The following is a 20,312-nucleotide window of genomic DNA, read 5'->3' on the forward strand; positions in this document are numbered from 1 at the left end:
GGCTCATTGTTTCCATGGAATGAATGAGTCTGTCATCTGACTACACCGTCTCTGTCCCGTCAACGCCCACCGCAATCAATACCAGCTGGTATCATCTGCTGTTTTCCTTTTCATTTATTGATGTATTTGTTAGAAAAAGAAAACGTGCATAGTCCGAACTCGAGTTCTCCGCATCAGCTCGCCATGCAAGTCATTCCTCTTCGGGGATTTAAAAGTCCAAAAAGTTGTACATAAAGGTCCAAAATTCCAAAAAAGTCCAAAATTCCAAAAAAGTCCAAAATTCCAAAAAAGTCCAAAATTTCAAAAAAGTCCAAAATTCCAAAAAAGTCCAAAATTCCAAAAAAGTCCAAAATTCCAAAAAAGTTCAAAATTAGCAGTCTCATTACTCTGGTACTTCATCAAGATTATAGCAGTAATACAGTCCCTTTCTCTTTCTTTTCAACACAACTATACAGTTTTTATTTAATAAACCATGAGAGTCACTCATTTCTTTTTTTCAAAAGTAATTATAAGACAGTTATAAAAGTTACTCGGGTTTTTTTTTTTTTTCACAAACTAAAAGTAATCGTTTTTTATTTCATTCCCCCACCGTAAGGTTACACATTTTTCGTCAACTGGAATTAGAAAAGTCATTCGAATGTAATTTTTTCCACATAATATTCACAGACAGTATAAAAGTCAAATTTTTTTCATGAAAGGTCTTTTTTTATTAACAGGTTACAAATGTTATTCAGTTTCTTTTTTTTTTTCAAAATTACAAAAAATGTTAGTCGACTGCCCCTATTCTGGGTACATCAAATCTGTAGCAAAGGCTGCTAGAAAATGGTGGAATCGCTCTTTCGCTCCAATAGATATCTCACTGCTAATGCAATTCTATACCTGTATAAGATCCAAGTAGAGCCAAGGATGGAGTACAGTTGGCACATCTGGGTAGACTTTCACGAAAAACACTCATCTATGTGAATCCACTATCAATAATTTCCCCTATTTTTATCTATTCCTTGCGGTTTATAATTTGAAATTCAGATGAACATATCTCGGTCTAAGCAAGAATTTATTGATCGAAATAAGCACCATCAGAATCAACATACTTTTGCTAACGCACAAGAAGTGTATTTATGCTTGTAACGTAAAAATCTTGCGTTCTGGTGACGATAAATTCGTTTAAGGCGTTTTTAATATCGCTTAGTTCTTTGAAGTATTTCTAACGCAGAAAGTTGTCAAGAAAAAAGTAAAAATCAGTTGGTGAGAGTTTTTGAGAGTATGGCGGATGAGGCAGAGTTGCGTACCTCAATTCGCTCAGGTTTTGCAGGGTCGGTTTAACACCGACCCCAGTGCATTACCTTCCTTCTTGTGCCGATACGGCAGAGACTACCCTTTACGAATAGGGCTACAGAGCCACGTTCGAAGATGTCGCCCAAAATATCCACAAAGCACGTATTATAACCCGGGATAAAAGACTGCTTACTATATACTACGCATTAATATAAATAATAAATTAAAGATAGAAAACATAAACGACCGAATACACAGAAAACACTTTACGTTTGATAACAATAGAAAAAAAAATAATAAAATAAAATAAAATAAATATTAACACATATTAAAAAATAAATAATCGAACACCTAAAATAGAATCAAGAAAATTATTTTATATTCCAACACGTTCACAAAAATTGTTCGAGTCGAAACAAAACAAATTAAACGTAAGTAAAAATCATTCGAACCTTTAGCTCATAGAAGCATTTGTTAACAGAAAGATTAGTCTCTGAGCTAAAATAACAATGAATTTTACGCACACACACACACTCACAAATAAAAATACGAAATTATGGTTTAAAACAAAAAATTGTCTTAGCATAGCACCCATGATGGCTAACATGTGGCAGCGTGGCGTTGAAATTTCTTTTCCCCAAATACCACGTTTATCATGTAAAATATCAACTTTCTGTTGCTAACATCGAATGGAAAAACCACCTGAAGAATTGGTGTTGACAGGATATTTTTATGGGCACATAAACAATAAAATTGCCTTCCCACAAACGAAACAGCTTTAATGGAAAAATCCAGGAGAAAATAAACAAAAGTTATAAAAAAGGAAAATTAAGTCCTTGAATTTCAACAAGATTTTGCAATTGAGTTGAGCATATTAAGAAGTGATACACGAATTACCATTAGCATATAAGCAACGCTCTTTGTGTAAACAAATCGAGCGGAGGTATTTCGGACGATATCAAAACATCATTAAACTCACTACTCGCTCAGCAGCCGCCAATAGCGTAATGGTTAGGAGCCTTGACTGTCGTACAGACGGTCGGGTTTCAATACTGGCTTGAGGCAGTTGCCTGTCTAGCCGCACTGATGAGCTGTGAAACAGTACTGTATGTGGATGACTATAATGCGCCTCATCTTGAGTTGGGCATATTGAGAAGTGATACACGAATTAACATTAGCATATAAGCGACGGTCTTTGTGTAAACAAATCGAGCGGAGGTATTTCGGACGATGTCAAAACATCGTTAGATAGCGTAATGGTTAGGAGCATTGACTGTCGTACAGACGGTCGGGTTTCAATCCTGGCTTGAGGTAGTTGACTGTCTAGCCGCACTGATGAGCTGTAAAACAGCGAAACAGTACTGTATGTGGATGAATATATATATATATATATATATATATATATATATATATATATATATATATATATATATATATATATACAAGCTGAGGAGGGGGGCGCCCATCTTTTCCTGCTCGAAAAACATGCTTAAATATGATGTTTTAATTTGTCCAGATTTCATATTATTATTAGTGCGCCTCTCTTTGCCCAGTCGTAGTTTATGCTTAAATATGATATTTATATTCGTCCAAATTTGTATACATAATGATAGTGTCGTGATTTCAAAATAATTAAAAAAAAATACAGGTGCCATCAGATCGAATCAGAACCGAAAGCAAAACTATAGCATTCAAAGCTGTTAGCGTTACCACTGTACCATCATCACACGGATATAAACTGATTAAAAATTAAGAATCAAACATAAACTAAGATGAATATACAAAATTCATCCGACTTTTTACAAGTTTTACCAATTTTTGACCCCTTAAAATTATTTTAATCGGCTAGAATCGGCCACTAAAGCTCGTATGCTCAACTCATCGTGTTAGAATTACTAGATCCCTATAGACGGACGTTTTTACATCAAAAGTAAATGTTTAAATTCAAACGATATTTCTCGCGATTAAAGTTGGTCTAATCGTTTGTTCCTCGCTAATGGAGTCAGAGAAGACTTCGTGGCTTGGGTAGAATCAGCTGACCAGCTGTAATCGTGACACACTGCACTGATGATTCCTGAAAAAAAAATTGAACACTAATGTCTGCATGGATTTAAAAATGATTATAATAACAATTACATACAAACGTACACACACACACGCATTCACACACACACACCACACACACACACACATATATATATGTATATATATATATATATATATATATATATAGAAAAATTACAATTAAATTTACCAAAATGATCCAAGATGGTAAAATTAAAGTATATTATAAATATTAAAGAATTAATATTTATAAAATTATCTGAGTCAGATGTAAAAGCTCGATAAAACCAAATAGGAAATAGAGCTTATAATTTGAGCAAACAGTTAATAAAACATGTTTAACACACTTTGAAATGAGTTAAAAACATATTTAATCTGAAAAGGAAACACTAGATAAGTGGATAGTCCTGAATCCGCGGAGTTTCGAAGAAATACTTTCCTTCTCATCAAAGGGTAGGAATAAGAAAAATGCAGGATCGGATTTTGCATGCAAAAGTATTTGATGAAACAACAAGTAAGTCAAACATCTTACTTGATAACAAAAAAGTGAAGCAGAGGGAATATGGTAAAGAAAAAGGTGATTACACGCGAATGGGTAGTCTGGTGGAAGATAAATAATCCAGTGCCGCTAAAATCCAAATTTATATATATATATATATATATGGGGGGGGTGTTTGCGTGTGTGTGTGTGTGTTTGTGTGTGTGTGGTTTGTGTGTGTGTGTGCACATGCGTTTGCTTGTGTATGTTTAACTCGCACCAACCAAAAATATCGCATTATATATTTTCATCTTAATATTTCTCTGTATATTTTTCTCACTTTCTGAGATGAAACTTTTACGATTCTTTCAAATCACTATCGACTCACTTAAAGTGCCTCACACGTTCTCATTTTTTTTTCATGTTAAATAGCGACGCACCTCAACTTCTGCCTAACCTTATGCCTCCTCGACCACCACCAGGTAACCTTCCAATTCTTTAGAGCTCTCACACCTCGCCCAGATTTTCTGTTTCATCTTTATTTTCATAGCTTTTGTGTTATTCATCCTTCCACCCCTCCCAAGGTGTCAACACTACCACATTATCTTTACAATAAAAAATTTAAAAAACCGCGAAATAGAAGCAAAACCGCGTAAATATAAAAACAGCAGAAAGGTTCTGTAATCAGATGAAGCCGACAAAGAAATTAAATACAAAAAGACCGGATAAAAGAAAGAAAAAAGAGAAAGAGAAGAAGAAGAAGAAGAAGAAGAAGAAGAAAAATTAGAAGAAAAAATTAGAAACAGAAGAAGAGAATTAGAAGAAGAAGCATTAGAAGAAGACGAACTAGAAGAAGAAGACGAAGAAGAATTAGAAGAAGAAGACGAAGAAGAATTAGAAGAAGAAGACGAAGACGAATTAGAAGAAGAAGACGAAGACGAATTAGAAGCAGAAGACGAAGAAGAATTAGAAGAAGAAGAATTAGAAGAAGAAGAATTAGAAGAAGAAGAAGAAGAAAGGTGAGTGCACAGTAAACAAGACATAAAAAAGACTAAGTTCATCATTTGCGCCCCCCATTCAGCCCCAAAAGTCCCTAGAGGACGTCAAACCCTGGTGAAAATGATCAAACGGAATAGTTTTAAACATATGTAAATTTTAGTTCCAAACTATGAAAAAAAAAAAGAAATGACTAACCCATCTTTTTCCCCTGCATTTAGTCCCAAAAGTCCAAAAACCCCTGAACATATTTAAAATTGAGTTCTGCACCATGCAAAATTACTAATTTGGACAAATATGGTTAAATAGTCTCAAAAATGGAGTATTTTTGGTAAGCCTTAAAAGAGACCCTGGAGCACATCCAAGAGTATATACTAACAAAATTATATAGAAATAAGTTAGTTACAACTAAAAATCAATATTTTTTTAATAAGCACAAAAGTCTCGATTTTAGCCATTTTAACCCGACAGGCAGCCCTGGGGGGGGGTAATTGCGGAGTTTTCCCGGAAAATCTGTTGCGTTACATTTTACTCATATCATGTTTAATGTTTGTGCAAAATTTCACAAAAATTCCAAGTGTCGTTATTGAGAAAAATACGGGCAGACGAACGGACGAGCGGACGCAGGGACAAAAGTCAATTTACAGGTCCACCCTTCTTTTGTCCGGGGACCAATAATACATATTATCATCCGGTACGGACCTGAAAATGAAAAACCAGATAAGAACACAAAATTGGACTCATAAAACCATAAAATCCAACCTTGAATCTCCACGGTTCCACGTGAGCATTGTCTGAAGATAGCAGCGTCAATTCTACCCAAAGCAGGCCAGAGGGTTCGTTCGGGACACAACTATAAATGGCAGTAATTAGTGGGGATAAAGTTGCAAGATGCAGTGTTCCTATTCTCACGACTTTAACAAACTGAAAAAGGCTAGCGGATGAGTTGACCGAAACGTTGTGTAAAGAAAATAACCATTTATATATATATATATATATATATATATATATATATATATATATATATATATATATATACATACTAGCAGTTCAGCCCGGCGTTGCCCGGGTGTTTGGAGATGTATGGTGAGCAAAAAACAAGCGGTCAATTCTTTTAACTTTGACCCCTATTATGACCCCTTAAAATTTATTTTTTTGGGCTCAAATGAAGTTATTAAGTTAGATCTATGTCCAAGGAACATATATCACAAATTTCAAGTGTTTGGACCCAAAATTGTCGGAGGAATTTGGTAGAGTTCTCAAAGGTTAAATCGTTGAACTTTAACCCCTTAACAGCGACATTTCTGGCCGAAAAACGATCACATAGATTTTCCCAAATCTCAGTACCCTGCATATCAAATTTTGAGTCTGTATACTTTAAATTGACAGAGTTATTGCGTAGGGAAATGTACACAGACACGTTCACTTATATATATATATATATATATATATATATATATATATATATATATATATACATATATACATATATATATATAGTCGGGTATATGTGTGTGCTAATCTACAGACAGATACCTTTGATGTATTACAGGTTTTTTAGTGCCGATATAGCGACAACTTCTTAAGCCATGATTGAACATCCCACTAATTAAAGCATGGTCAGCGACTATAACTACGTCTCTACAAGGCAATCACTGGTTAAAAGTGACATCGCAATGCGTTAAAAATTACCAACTATGAAACGGTGTTCTGCGCGTTTTGCATTATCGCTATAGTGCAAGAGTGCTTAACCAGAACGTAAGGTTTACATATAAAAGGAAAACTTGTGGCCTGAAAACAAAATTGACTAAATATTTGATAGAAAGGCAATAATGCGGACAAGTTCGCTTTGAGCATCAAATGGGCTCGTCTATTAGCCAGTTCTTGGAGGGAGGAGACGAGGAGAGAATACCTGAAGCAATATTATTGAAATCTTCTTCTTAAGAGGAAGTACGCTTATGATCATTTTAGGCCATTAGTCTCGCCAAAGAACGTAAACAGACATTATGGATTATGAATACCAGGCATACATATATGCGTACAGAGACATACTACCTAGTATAGTATATCTATAAAAATGTGAGTGTGTCCTATATACTCCACAAATGTTTGATCTATAGACTGGAAATTTGGTATTCAGCCACGTGGAAAACTTTTTAAATTGGTTCTGATTGGGAAAGATGGCTGCGAAGAAGTAATTTTTTAATCTTTTGTCAATTGATTCATGACTGCGCATACGCGAATCGTTCACATTATGTTAAGAATAAGTAGGTGTGAAAATATATTTGTAGATCGTATCAAGTTGGCCTAATGAGTATTGTACTTGACTTATTAGGATAGGTTTCGATCTCAATTTGAGTATTGTGTTTTTTTTTCTTACAAGAAGTAATCTGTTTAAAAAAAAAGTACATAATACTGGTATATTCATCTCTTAAGCTCAGTTTCTGCTGTGGGGTAGAAATCACTCCTATTTGAGAACTACGTGGAAGTAACCAGTCCTATGAATACCACCGGTTGCAGAGACTAAAGGGAAACATTTATACAATGTTTGACCGCATGCTACGAACACGTTCCTCTCATACAACTTTAGTGGCTCCTGTATTCTTTATGATAAATACATATTATATTTTATACACTTTACACTACTTGTGGTTTCTTTCATTTGTGACCCCTAGCACGGGTCTAAAACAGTTTCGCTCTGTTTTTCATTTCATGTTCTTTGGGAATTAAACGTTACATTTCGTACCGGGCAATGCCGTGTATATCATCGACTAAATATATATATATATATATATATATATATATATATATATATATATATATATGTATATATATATATATAATTCATTTTTACCCAAAACAGGCATAGTGGCTACTTTGATGCTTGAGAGCAAATATGCGTTTTATATTATTTTTTTTTCTGTTTAGTTACATTTTTGTTTCAGCTACGCGACCGTTTTTTGTCCGTTATGTAGCCTCCTCAGACTTTACAGAAATGTTCGTTTATGGTGACATGAAAGAATGATACATCATTCATTTGTTCATTCCAACATAAACGAACTTTTCTGTAAAGTCTGAAGAGTCTACATAACGGCCAAAAAATGGTCGCGTAGCTGAAACAAAAATGTAACTAAACAGAAAAAAGACGGTAATAAAAACAAATAAAAAGTATATATATATATATATATGTTTGTGGGGGGGTCTGTTTGCCTCTCACATTCGAAAAATTATATATGTAAATATATACATATATATATATATATATGTAATTATACATATATATATGTATATATGTATATATATATATATACGATGATAAATAATTGACAAAAGTTTATATTTCAAGTTTCATGACGTTGACAATCTTCTAATTTATTTCCTTTAATAAGTTCACTATAAATTGTAAGGTGGTTTGCATTATGAAACTTTGAATGTTGACTTTTGACGTATATTTTTATATGGTCAGTCATTATATTGAGCTACATTAATTAAGTATTAATATAAATAAAAAGTAAATATATTTGGAAAAAATAACACATTTCCACAGAATATATATATATATATATATATGTGTGTGTGTGTGTGTGTGTGTGTGTGTGTGTGTGTGTGTGTGTGTATGTGTGTGTATTTGTTTTATTTTATTTCGGTGGAAGTTCTCAGAAATAAAAGAAGTTCACTACCTGAGGCTAATACTTGAACTGTATATAAGATGCATAGATATTCGAATGATCCCTTAAAGTTCTTTATCTCTCAAACAATGAGTTAGTAAAGAAATTGAGAACATAATTTTCCTCTTCCCAATTAACCATTTTTATATCTTGTAGTATATCTTTTGTTTTGGTCTCTTAGTCTTACTGGATTCCAGGACAAGAATTTATCTAGTCTGGTGGAGTATCCAGCTTCATGCTATTACTGGAGGAAACATCACTAGGAGAATGTGCACCCTTCCTCGTAAAAAGCTAATGTGAGTTAGATATAGTGAGGAGATCTTATTTGGGCGGCGAATACTATGTGATTTTGAATATTTGGTCAGGGTTTACTTTTATGGAAAAGTATCCTAATGCCAGGTTTTTTTTTTTTTTGACAACCCCCGTACAGAGAGGCCTTAGACACTCGAGGATAGTGTCTAGTAGGCATTCAAGTGTGTGTGCGTGTGTGCACACGTGTGTGCGTGTTTTAAATGATGTTATTCAACACACACACACACAGATGCACGCACACGCACACACAGACAGACCCAGACACGCACATATATGTGTTTGTGTTTAAATGTGAGAGTTTGTATGTGTAAGCTGTAAATGCTCTTCTTTTATATCTGATGGCTAACTATGCTAAAGCTGTTTGTGTTGTGTTGTAGTCTCGAGGCCTTTTATTGCTATATTGGTGCATGATTTATGAAATTGGTTCGAATGGGACCGACAAAAGAAATTAATAAATTCATATCAATAAGATTCAGTAGGAAAAGAAACGCAAATATACACATATAATACAAAGAAAACCATATTTCTCATTTCATCTCGCATTCCCTCAACCGCCATCGCTATCGTTCACTCTGTTATAATTATCAGTACTATATATATATATATATATATATATATATATATATATATATATATATATATGGGTGTGTGTGTGTGTGTGTGTGTGCGTGCGTGCGTGTATGTGTGTGGAAAAATAGTTTAAAAATTTTTATTTCAACTTTTATTTATACTAATCCTTTGTATTATGGCCAACCCCCCCATAGCCCTTGAGTCCCTGGAGGGGTATAAGCCATATGCGACTTTTTATAAATGCTGTTGTAGCGAGGAGTTCTTTTTACAGGGTGAAGGTGCTGGCCCGACGCCCAACCTTCCCAAAAGGTACATACAGTGCCTAGCCTTCCCAAATGGTCACCCATCTGGTACTGGTCAGGCTCAACGTTGCTTAACTGCGGTGATCTGGCGAGAACCGGTGTGTCAACGTGATTGTACCGTAGTTTGTATTATGAAGCTCAGTGTAATAATAATTAACTAACGTCTTTATTCCAAGTTTAAAGATATTGACCATCTTACACTTTATTCCCATAAGTACGTTGTCAGGCACAGTTACTGACAGCACTGACAACGTACTTATGGGAATAAAGTGTAAGATGGTCAACCTCTTGAAACTTGGAATAAAAACGTTAGTTAATTATTATTACACTGAGCTTCATTGAAGTGTGCATTTTAACGTACTCAGAGTGATAACATGTAAGACGGTTAACATCTTGAAATTTAGAATTTAGACACACACGGAAACACACACACACACACAACACACACACATATATATATAAATATGTATATATATCGTATATACATATATATACATCTATATATATATGTATATATATATATATATATGTATATATATGAGGGGTGTATGCTTGTATGCGCGCGTGTGTCTGTTTAGGCCATGGTATTTCGAAGCTAAATGCTTCTCCTCGGAAGTGGGAGAAATTCTCGGAATTAGTAATCTAGGGAGAAACTCGCTTATAACATCATATATGCCCCCTTTCTTTTATTTTAAAAATCGACCTATAATTTTTCCTGATCCTGCATTAATTTATTGTTTCTCATTACAAAATTAATGTCATTAAACCATTTTTTTTCGACTAGATTTACTATTTTTTCTTAAAGAAAAAACAAAGACTACGTACCAGACTCCCTATCCTGATGAAGCTATTTATAGCAAAATATATCGGACTTACAACAACCACAAAAGTAAATAAAATGATTTTACAATTATTTCTGGCACCTTCGAGTTTTTTCAAATTTCTCGTTTAAATTTTATTCAAAATAAGTGTCTTCTAAAGTGTGTGACAATATTTTTAGTTTAAATTTCCCGCTCAAAATTAGAGCCTAGCACACGTGAAACCAGCGGAATAAGACGTACATTTCTCTTCTCTTCTACGCCAAGGCATTACTTTCTCCGGAGCACCAAAATGAAGAAAAGAAAAAAAAAAACTCCGTGCCGGACTTCCTACCCTCATGAAGCTATTTATAGAGAAAAATATACAACAACACTAACATAACTAGACTAACAACAACATCAGTAAATATAATGATTTCATGTTTATTTCTAACATTTTCCAGTTTTCAAATTTCTCGTTTAAATGGTATTCAACATAATTGTTTTCTAAGGCGTATGATCATTTCTTTTTACTTCATATATATATATATATATATATATATATATATATATATATATATATAATTATTTACTATAATAATTAAATACCTACGGACACTCATGTTTCATCCTTTCGGGAATCATCAATGCAGGGTGTCACGATAAACGCCAGTCGAGCGATTCGAACCCTGACAACCGAAGTTATGTCTGGCTTCATTAGCAAGGACCCGAAGTATTCGGCTATCGACAACCGCTAGAGATACAGTTGAAATTAAACATTTATTCTTTTGAAATGCTTTTAACGTAAGTCAGAGTAATCTAGTCATTATATGACAGTCTACGCATACACCCATACACACACACGTATATATATATATATATATATATATATATATATATATATATATATATATAATGAAATGTGTACGCACTAATAAAAAGTAGAATGACAGTAAAGACAACACAAATCTTTAATTGTTTTAGCAGTTTCAAATCTCCCATTTAATATCCGGGCATTTTTCTGTCGGATTATTCACGCGCAAAATTCAATTGCAGCTCGCCGATTCATCGATTAGTCATCACTAATAAAAATCGGGTGTCTGATTGTGCACATTAGTTATGCCTGGTGCCGACACTCTTCCGCCTCGACTTCGATCTTTCCTCCCGAAATGTCGCACCTGTAATCAAATTTCCACAAAATAATTTGGACAGAAAAAAAGTTCAGATTAACACCTCGTTCGGAACAGTTACTGTCGTCGACTAATGAATGTGTGTGTGGGTTTTTTTTTTTCATTTATTTATTAATTTATATCTTTTTGAAATTTTTTAGCTGGCATTTGCAACCATATCATCATTTGTTGGTTGTTTATACTTTACCACATTAATCCAACAACGCACTTATATATATATATATATATATATATATATATATATATATATATATATATATATATTTATATATATATAGCTTTCGCGTCTTTTCTTCTTTTTAGCTGTCTCTGCTTTTTCCTTCTCAATGTCTTTCTACTCTCTTTCCTTTTCTCTTGTTAAGCTTTAACATACTCTTTCATCATATCGCCTTCTATATTCGAGTTTAAAATGTCACTTATTAACACCCCCTCACTTTACAATAGCGATTTGATACTTGATTTCATAAATTATATAATATATATATATATATATATATATATATATATATATATATTCCACTTTTTTGATTAAATAGCTAGCTGCTTTTAATTACGTATAAACTTTATATCTGTCGCATGCCGAGGAACTTTTGGTGTTTTAAAAAATTAAATGTCCGAAACATTACTGTTTTCAGTGTAGCGACTATGTAATATTTGTCTATATGAATAAAAATAGTATATATATATATATATATATATATATGTGTATATATATATATATACATACATACATACATACATACATATATACATATATATATATATACATATATATACATATATATATAAATAGATACATATGTATATATACATGCATACATATATACATATATACATATATAGAAATAAAAATTACAATAAGTTTACCAAGGTAATCAAAATGGTAAACTTAAAATATATTATAAATATTAAAGAGTTAAGATTAACATGTAAAGTAATCTCAACCAGGTGTAAAAGCTCAATAAAACCGAAAAGGAAATAGAGCTTATATATATATATATATATATACATACATATATATATATATACAGATATATATGCGTATGTGTGTGTGTGTTAAAATAGACATTTGTTACGATCATTTGCTAGCACCAGTCCCAAAAGCTAATTCGCAGAACTGCCGACTGCCGTTGTTGTAGTTTCAATCCTCAGCTAGCGCACTGATGCGTGTAATACAGCGAAACCTTACTATATGTGGGCGACTACATATTTAATATCCTCCTCTTAATTTAGAGCACTGTCGTAAACGTATCATATGAATGGCTATAAAACAAGGCTCGCTGTTTGCTTGTATGTTCGAGCACCTTAAAACGGTGAGCGAGTGTTTACTTAAAACGACGTTTGTTAAGATCAATGTTGAACTGCAGACTATGTAGGTTCAATCCTCGGGTACGAAAAGTGCTAGTCTAGCTGCACTCATGACGAGTTGTGATACAACGAAGCAATACTGTATGTTTGTTTATATATATATATATATATATATATATATATATATATATATATATATATATATATATATATACGTTTTATTTTTTATTACCGTATCTTTCTGTTAAGTTACATTATTGTTTCAACTACCCGGCCGTTTTTTTTTTGGCCGTCTATAGCTTCCTCAAACTTTTACAGAACCTTCTGTAAAAGTCTGAGGAAGCTACAGAATGCCAAAAAAAACGGCCAAAGAGCTTAAACAATAATGTAACTTAACAGAAAGATACGGTAATAAAAAATAAAACGCATATTTGCTCTACAACAGTATTGGGCACTTTTTTCAGTTTTTATTAATGACAATTTCCACTAAATATATATATATATATGTGTTTGTATATATATATATATATATATATATATATATATATATTGTAATTTATAAAAATATATATGGTCATTAAGCTACACAGAATATGTCGCGTTTCATCCACGCTAGGACTCGTCAGGCTTATGCGAAGAGTTGTGTTTGTTTCGCGTTTTTATATACGCACATTCTATTGAGTTTTTAGTTAGCCAATAAGCTTCCTAGTTTCCACCATATCCTTCCTAATCAGCCAACGCACAGGCACTGACTGGACAAAGGCACAGTTGGCGCAGGGTTCAACCCTTCTTTTGTGTATGCTTTTGTAGCGGGAAAATTAGATATCTAGTGATCTAACCTATTTTAACCCTAGATGTAATTAAATGAGTGTTTTTTTTAATATTATGTTTATATATATATATATATATATATATATATATATATATACACACACACATATATATATATATTATAATTACTACCTAGTTCTACCTTTGTATTTAGCACTGTTGAAGTAAATACTTAAAGTTTGGGCATAAAAATTATAATTTCGTATAATAATTAATGTGATTAAATGAATTAGCCATAAATATATATATATATATATCACCAATTTTATGTAATTCTTATTAGTAGAGGACTGATGTTATTTGTTGTTTTTCATATTTGTACCGTGGTAACGCCATTTTCTATTTTCAAACCAACCCTTGCATGAGTGGATTAGTCTCGTTCACCAAATATTTATATATTATGTAATTGGTGTTCTTTAATAGGTACTAAATATGTGCGTATGTTATATACTGGTGGTATTATTAAGATGACGTATATTCTGTGTTGTTGTTGTTGTTGTTGTTGTTGTTGTTGTTGTTGTTTTTGTTGTTGTTGTTGTTGTTGTTGTTGCTCGTCTTAGGAGAGTCTTAGTGAAAGATTAGAGTCTTAGGAGTGTCCATATGTCTTAAGATGTTCATGTTGTAAGAGATAGCATATCGTAGACCTAAACAGGTATACATAAAGAGAGAGACAGTTCTGTATGAACGGGAGTGTTTCTATAATTATTGATACATATAGTTCTTACCTATATTTGAGATGATGATTTTCACAAAGTTCTTATAACATAAATGGACAGTACCTTTTCCGTTGAATAACAACATGGAGACGCAGATACAAAAACACATGTTGACGTCCTTTATTTCACCTTCGACCGGTTGGAAATGATTTTATCTCAGGGATTCAAAGTTGTTACATGGTTATTTCTAAAACCCTCTCACTTCTAGAGGGTGCCTTGATTCTAACGGAGAATCGGTCTGAACCTCTCTGCTTCTCTCCGACTCTTCTCCTATACTGCATCTAAAACTCTACCTATATTGAGACTTCGTCACGTCATCGCATGATTAAACATGTGCCCATAATGCACGTTGGGTGACATGCGTCACTTTGCCAAACTTGACATGACCCTTAGTTTAGTAACCTATTTTTCAAATAACCTCTTTACAAAATATGTTTACAATTTCAATTGAAGATTAAATTCCTTATTTTAATTTTCACAGAAACCAATTTCATTATTATATTCCTTTTCCATTACTTAGTATTGAGCACTGTTTAAGTAAATACCGAAAGTTTACGCATAAATTTATATATCCTTATATAAATTTATGTGATTAAATAAAATATTAATATGTATATGCATATATATACATATATATATATTTATATATATATGATTACTTCATTTAATTACATAATGTAATATACGAAATTATAATTTATGCGTAAATTTCTCAGTATTTACTTCAACAGTTCTCAATACGTAGGTAGAGCTAGGCAATCAGTTATAAAAATATATATGCCGATTAAGCTACAAAGAATATTCTGTGTTTCATTCTCGTGAGAATTCAGTGTAGCTTAATTGTCATATTGATTTTCACAGCGAAACGTATGTAGATGACTATAATGCTCCCTGTCCTGGGTTGAGCATATTCGGAAGTGATATACAAACTGCATTGGTCAAGATAAAAGTGTACTATCTGTTCTTCGGATGCTGCCCTTCCATTTCTTGTTCTCTTTCGGTGGAGGAGAAATCCTTCACAACTGAGACAATTTTTATTTTTGTACCTTTTCTCCACATTAAAAAAAACGACCCTGGTGTCTAACTCTGTCCCGTGGGGAGGTATTGCAAATAGGTACAAACTGCCATTAGCGTATTAAGCGATGCTATTTGTGTAAACAATTCGAGCGGAGGCATTTGGACAGACACAGTACTGTATGTGGATGACTATATATATATATATATATATATATATATATATATATATATATGTATATGCATATATATATATATACATATACATATATATATATCAATAATTATCTCTATTTTTTCTACATTACTATTATTATTATTCAATTTATAGCACTTTATAAATGATTTTTGAAGAAAATTTACCGATATTTGGGCGTAATTTAAGAAAGCAGGATTACGACTCTCTGTCTCTCTTTCTCTCTCTCTCTTTCTCTCTCTCTTTCTCTCTCTCTCTCTCTTTCTCTCTCTCCTTTATCACAAACGTTTATGCTCGGAACTCTACAAGGAATGGCTTCGGAAAATTTAGGCTTGGGATATGTTTAGGTAATTACTAGTTCTCTTTTTCCGGTCAATTGCGAGGTGTGGCCAAAAACCATAAAATTACAACGCCTAGAATGTAATTTATGTTTCGATAAGAAATGAAAAAAGAAAAGTCTTTAAAAAGGAAACGATCACGAGAAATGAGAGTCGAATTGTTTAATTGGTTCTGGTTAAAAGAATTATTTAATGAAAATAATGGAAGACATAAAATTAAGTTTTTAGTTATTTTTTTTTTTCCTTTTCGCGGTATTTTCATTACAGTGAGGCAATAAAGACGTTTCTTTTTAAATCGTTTTTATTGCCCCAACTTCTTTATTCGTCTATATTTAATTTTAAATGAGAACTAAAAAAGGTTTTTTGGATGCTTCCAGCGTAGCAGTGTACAGCTTCGTTTGTAAAATTATTGGTCACTACTTTGTGGTGGTGATTTAGTCCTATGTTTACTTAAATTTATTTTAACAACACTACATTGACATAAGTGTACTACCTAGATACATATGGTATATATATATATATATATATATATATATATATATATATATATATATATATATATATATATATATTTATTATGAAAATAATGGAAATAGTATTCTGAAAAAATAGAGATATAAAAAGGAAAAACAGTGTTCATCAACGTTTATTCTTTATTTCGAGACACACATACACATTATATACATATGTATTTAAATACACACATACACATTATATGCATGTATGTATGTATGTGTGTATGTATGTATGTATAAACAAGACCTTTCAAATGGCGAATGAACTCTTTTTCTGGGTCAACGGTCAACTAGCACCGTGTATATTTGTGTGTGTATATGTGTATTGGGGTGGAGAGGGCTCCCGTAAGCCGTGGTGAAGGCAACCTTTCTAGGAGAAGCAAATCTCTGATTTAAAAAATCATAAAGCGGAGACCAGTACCCGCATTAAGCCATTGTTTGTTGCTGGATTTCAACATTTTGAACCGAGAGAGAGACTTAGCCGTCGTACAAAGCTAAGACTCTGTAACATCATCCTTGCATAGATACTTCCTCAAGCATTTGGACTCATGGATTTTAAATGTCTGAGGAGTGGCACTCCTCTGACAGGACTTTTCAATCATATATATATATATATATATATATATATATATATATATATATATATATATATGTAGGTATATGATAATTATTATAGTAAATAATCATGTCAGCATCTTTAAGAAACTTGTTCTTATCGTTGAGCACTTTCAGTTGAATTTAGTCAATCAATTTAGCTCTTATGCATAGACTCTGACTGACGTAAAAACATTTTAAAAAATGTTTAAATTCCAACGTTATTGCGCGCGGTTAACGGTAGCCGAATGAAACCAGAGATGGGCTCTGTCTTCGGGTTCGAATCTATCTACCGGTGTTACTCGTGACACCCTGCACTGAAATTCCCGACAGAATAAAACACTAGTGTCTGCAGGTATTTAATAATTATTATATTAAATTATATACACACATACACATACATATTTATATATATATAAGTATATATATATATATATAGAGAGAGAGAGAGAGAGAGAGAGAGAGAGAGGGGAAGGGAGAGAGAATACCTGTAGTATAGACGCGCGTAGGTACAGATATATTGAACCCATCATGACATATATTGTATGCACCTACTTTAATTGTTTTTAATAAAAACTATATTTCTCCTCTGTTTCATAGATCGCTGCAGTTCTCCCATTTCCCTCCCCCAATAGTTTTAATATATTACCAGTGTCCTCTCAGGCACAATTATTTCGCTCCTTGGGTAGACTTGCATTCATATCATATTGTGTTGAAGTACGACTCTCGAGGACAACCTGGATTCTTCTCTCATTTAAGAAAGGTTCAATGATGGTAAGTATTCGTCCAGTAATAACATAGAGTTTTATTTTTCTTGAGAGGACCATCGTGTCATACCCTGTCAAAAGCCTTAGATATATCTAGGATTACTGCCCTACCTTCCCGTTGCTGTATCTAGTCGATGGTATATACGTTCGGAGATTACAGTAAGGATATCTATGCAAATCCATTTTATTGGTCTGACAGAATTTTAGTAACTCTAAGTTTGTGAACTTGATCTTGATTAAATATAGACTTTAATATTTTATGAAGGAGGGTAATAGGGCGATAATTTGATGGGTCAGTTCTTTCGCCGGAATTCTTGTAAACTGGTACCACACAAGCAGTTTTCCAGAAGTTAGTATGACACGATTTGTTAAACCATTTATTAAAAAGTATGGAGAGGACTGGATCAATCTTAACGGGGTGTTTTTTTAATAGTACAGCCTTGATGAGATCAGATTCACAGGCTTTTGTATGTGTCTAGTAATTTTATGATATCATGTACTTGAGACGGAATGATTTTCAGATCATCTTATGGGGTTTATGTCTGCAAATGAAAATCAGGGAGGGGATGGTTTGCTGCGTCCAATGAAGACTTTGAGGCAACCCTACTGGCAAGCATCTTGGCCTTCTCGGTAACTCGTGCAAATAATCTCACGATTATTAGATAGTGGGGGAATTTTCTTATTATATACTACACTATATGTTTTCCAAAAATCACTCTTTCTTGATTTCAGCGCTTCTATGCGTTTTCTAGTGCTTCGGTGTATTCTCTATTTACTGTCGGCATTTCATCCCTACAGTTACTGCTAGCTTCTATAAACTTTTGTCTGTTGAACTGGACTTACGTCAGAAAAATCTGCGGTGGGCATGCTGCCTTTGAGCAATGGCAGCTGTCAAGTAGAAGTAGACAATTGGGGAGAATAAGGTTTGCAATAGAACATGTAGAGAACAGATGCTTCAATGGCCATTTTAAACCATTCAGTTGTCTTATTTTCGCACTGTACTACAGGAAGAGAAAGGATATTTTTTCCAATAGGGTATCTCTGATGAGATCCCTGATGGCTTAACAGTCAGCCTTCTCATAGTGTCTTGTAGTTTTGAGCAATGGCCCTTAAGCTTTACGTGGAGAGTTTAGGGTTATTTTTATTAGTCGCTTGCAAGCGACTTTATAAGTCACTTCGTCGGTCGGTCGGTCAGTCGGTATGTCCGTAACACTTTTGTGCTTGGCCTTTTTGGTTAAGATCAAAGGTCTGTTGTTAATAGATGCTGTTATTAGCTTTTTAAGCTTTTATTGGGCTCTTGGCCAAAATCAGTGTAGTATCTGTTGCGGCAGATACTGCAAGCAAAGACCATATATACCAACCCCACATATAAGACCTTGGTCAATGTAGGGGACCCCCCTTCATACCAATTGTCACTATCCAACTCCCCTACTCCCCGGGGAGTTCGTACTCATCATCCCTTCACTCCTCACATTAAAAATAGGCCTCGTGCCTAATTTGCTAGGTGGAGGAGCAAATAAATACAGCTTTTTTTGGCCTTTTGACCAGGATCAAAGTGTAGCATCTGTTCTGCAGATACCACAAGCAAAGACCACATTTGTCTCTCTGTTTACACTGCACCCTGAAAGGTAACGTGTCTCAAGTGTGCGTGTGCGTACGTGTGTGAGGGAGGTACTTACAGAGAGGCGTAAAGAGAGTCGGAGAAGGTGGGGGAAGAACAAGACATGCACTTCGGGGACGTCGCTATCACTTTTCTTTTTCTCAAGCAACTACCATGAGGATGTCGCACACAATTTTTCAATGTAGATCATAGCCTATATATATATATATATATATATATATATATATATATATGTATATATATAAATATATATATATATATAAATATATATATATAGGCTATGATCTAGATCTGTGACCTTAACCTTGAAAAATGGTGTGCAATATCCCTATATATATATATATATATATACACACACACACGCACATATATATATATATATATATATCTGTATATGTATAAAAACGAACGTGTCTGTGTATCTGTCTGTATGTGGGTATGTGTGTGTACATTTCCCTACGCAATATCTCTGTCAAGTGTATGTATACAGACTCGAAATTTGATATAGAGGGTACTGAGATTTGGGAAAATATAGGTGATTGGTTTTCGTCCAGAAATTTGGCTGTTAAGGATCAAAAGTTCAACGATTTGACCTTTGAGAACTCTACCAAACTCCTCCGATAATTTTGGGTCTAAACACCTGAAATTTTAGATATAGGCTCCTTGGACATGGATCTAACTTAATAACTTGATTTGAGCCCAAAACAATGAATTATAATGGTTAGTTAAAAAAAATTGGCCACTTTTTTTTTTTTTTTGC

The 20,312-nt window shown here is 33.4% G+C and overlaps 1 long non-coding RNA gene across 1 annotated transcript in view; it reads right to left on the reverse strand.

Annotated features, from left to right (window-relative positions):
- Positions 1-2,734: 2,734 nt before the first annotated feature.
- The window catches only part of LOC145266715 (uncharacterized), a 161,724-nt gene continuing 144,146 nt past the window's right edge, over positions 2,735-20,312 (reverse strand). Inside the window, exon 2 of the long non-coding RNA XR_013864776.1 lies at positions 2,735-3,349. This is a non-coding gene — a long non-coding RNA (uncharacterized LOC145266715). The remainder of the gene's footprint in view (positions 3,350-20,312) is intronic.

The sequence above is a fragment of the Euprymna scolopes genome, chromosome 41 (assembly GCF_053919585.1).
Source record: "Euprymna scolopes isolate OS-2025 chromosome 41, ASM5391958v1, whole genome shotgun sequence".
NCBI classification, from domain to species: domain Eukaryota; kingdom Metazoa; phylum Mollusca; class Cephalopoda; order Sepiida; family Sepiolidae; genus Euprymna; species Euprymna scolopes.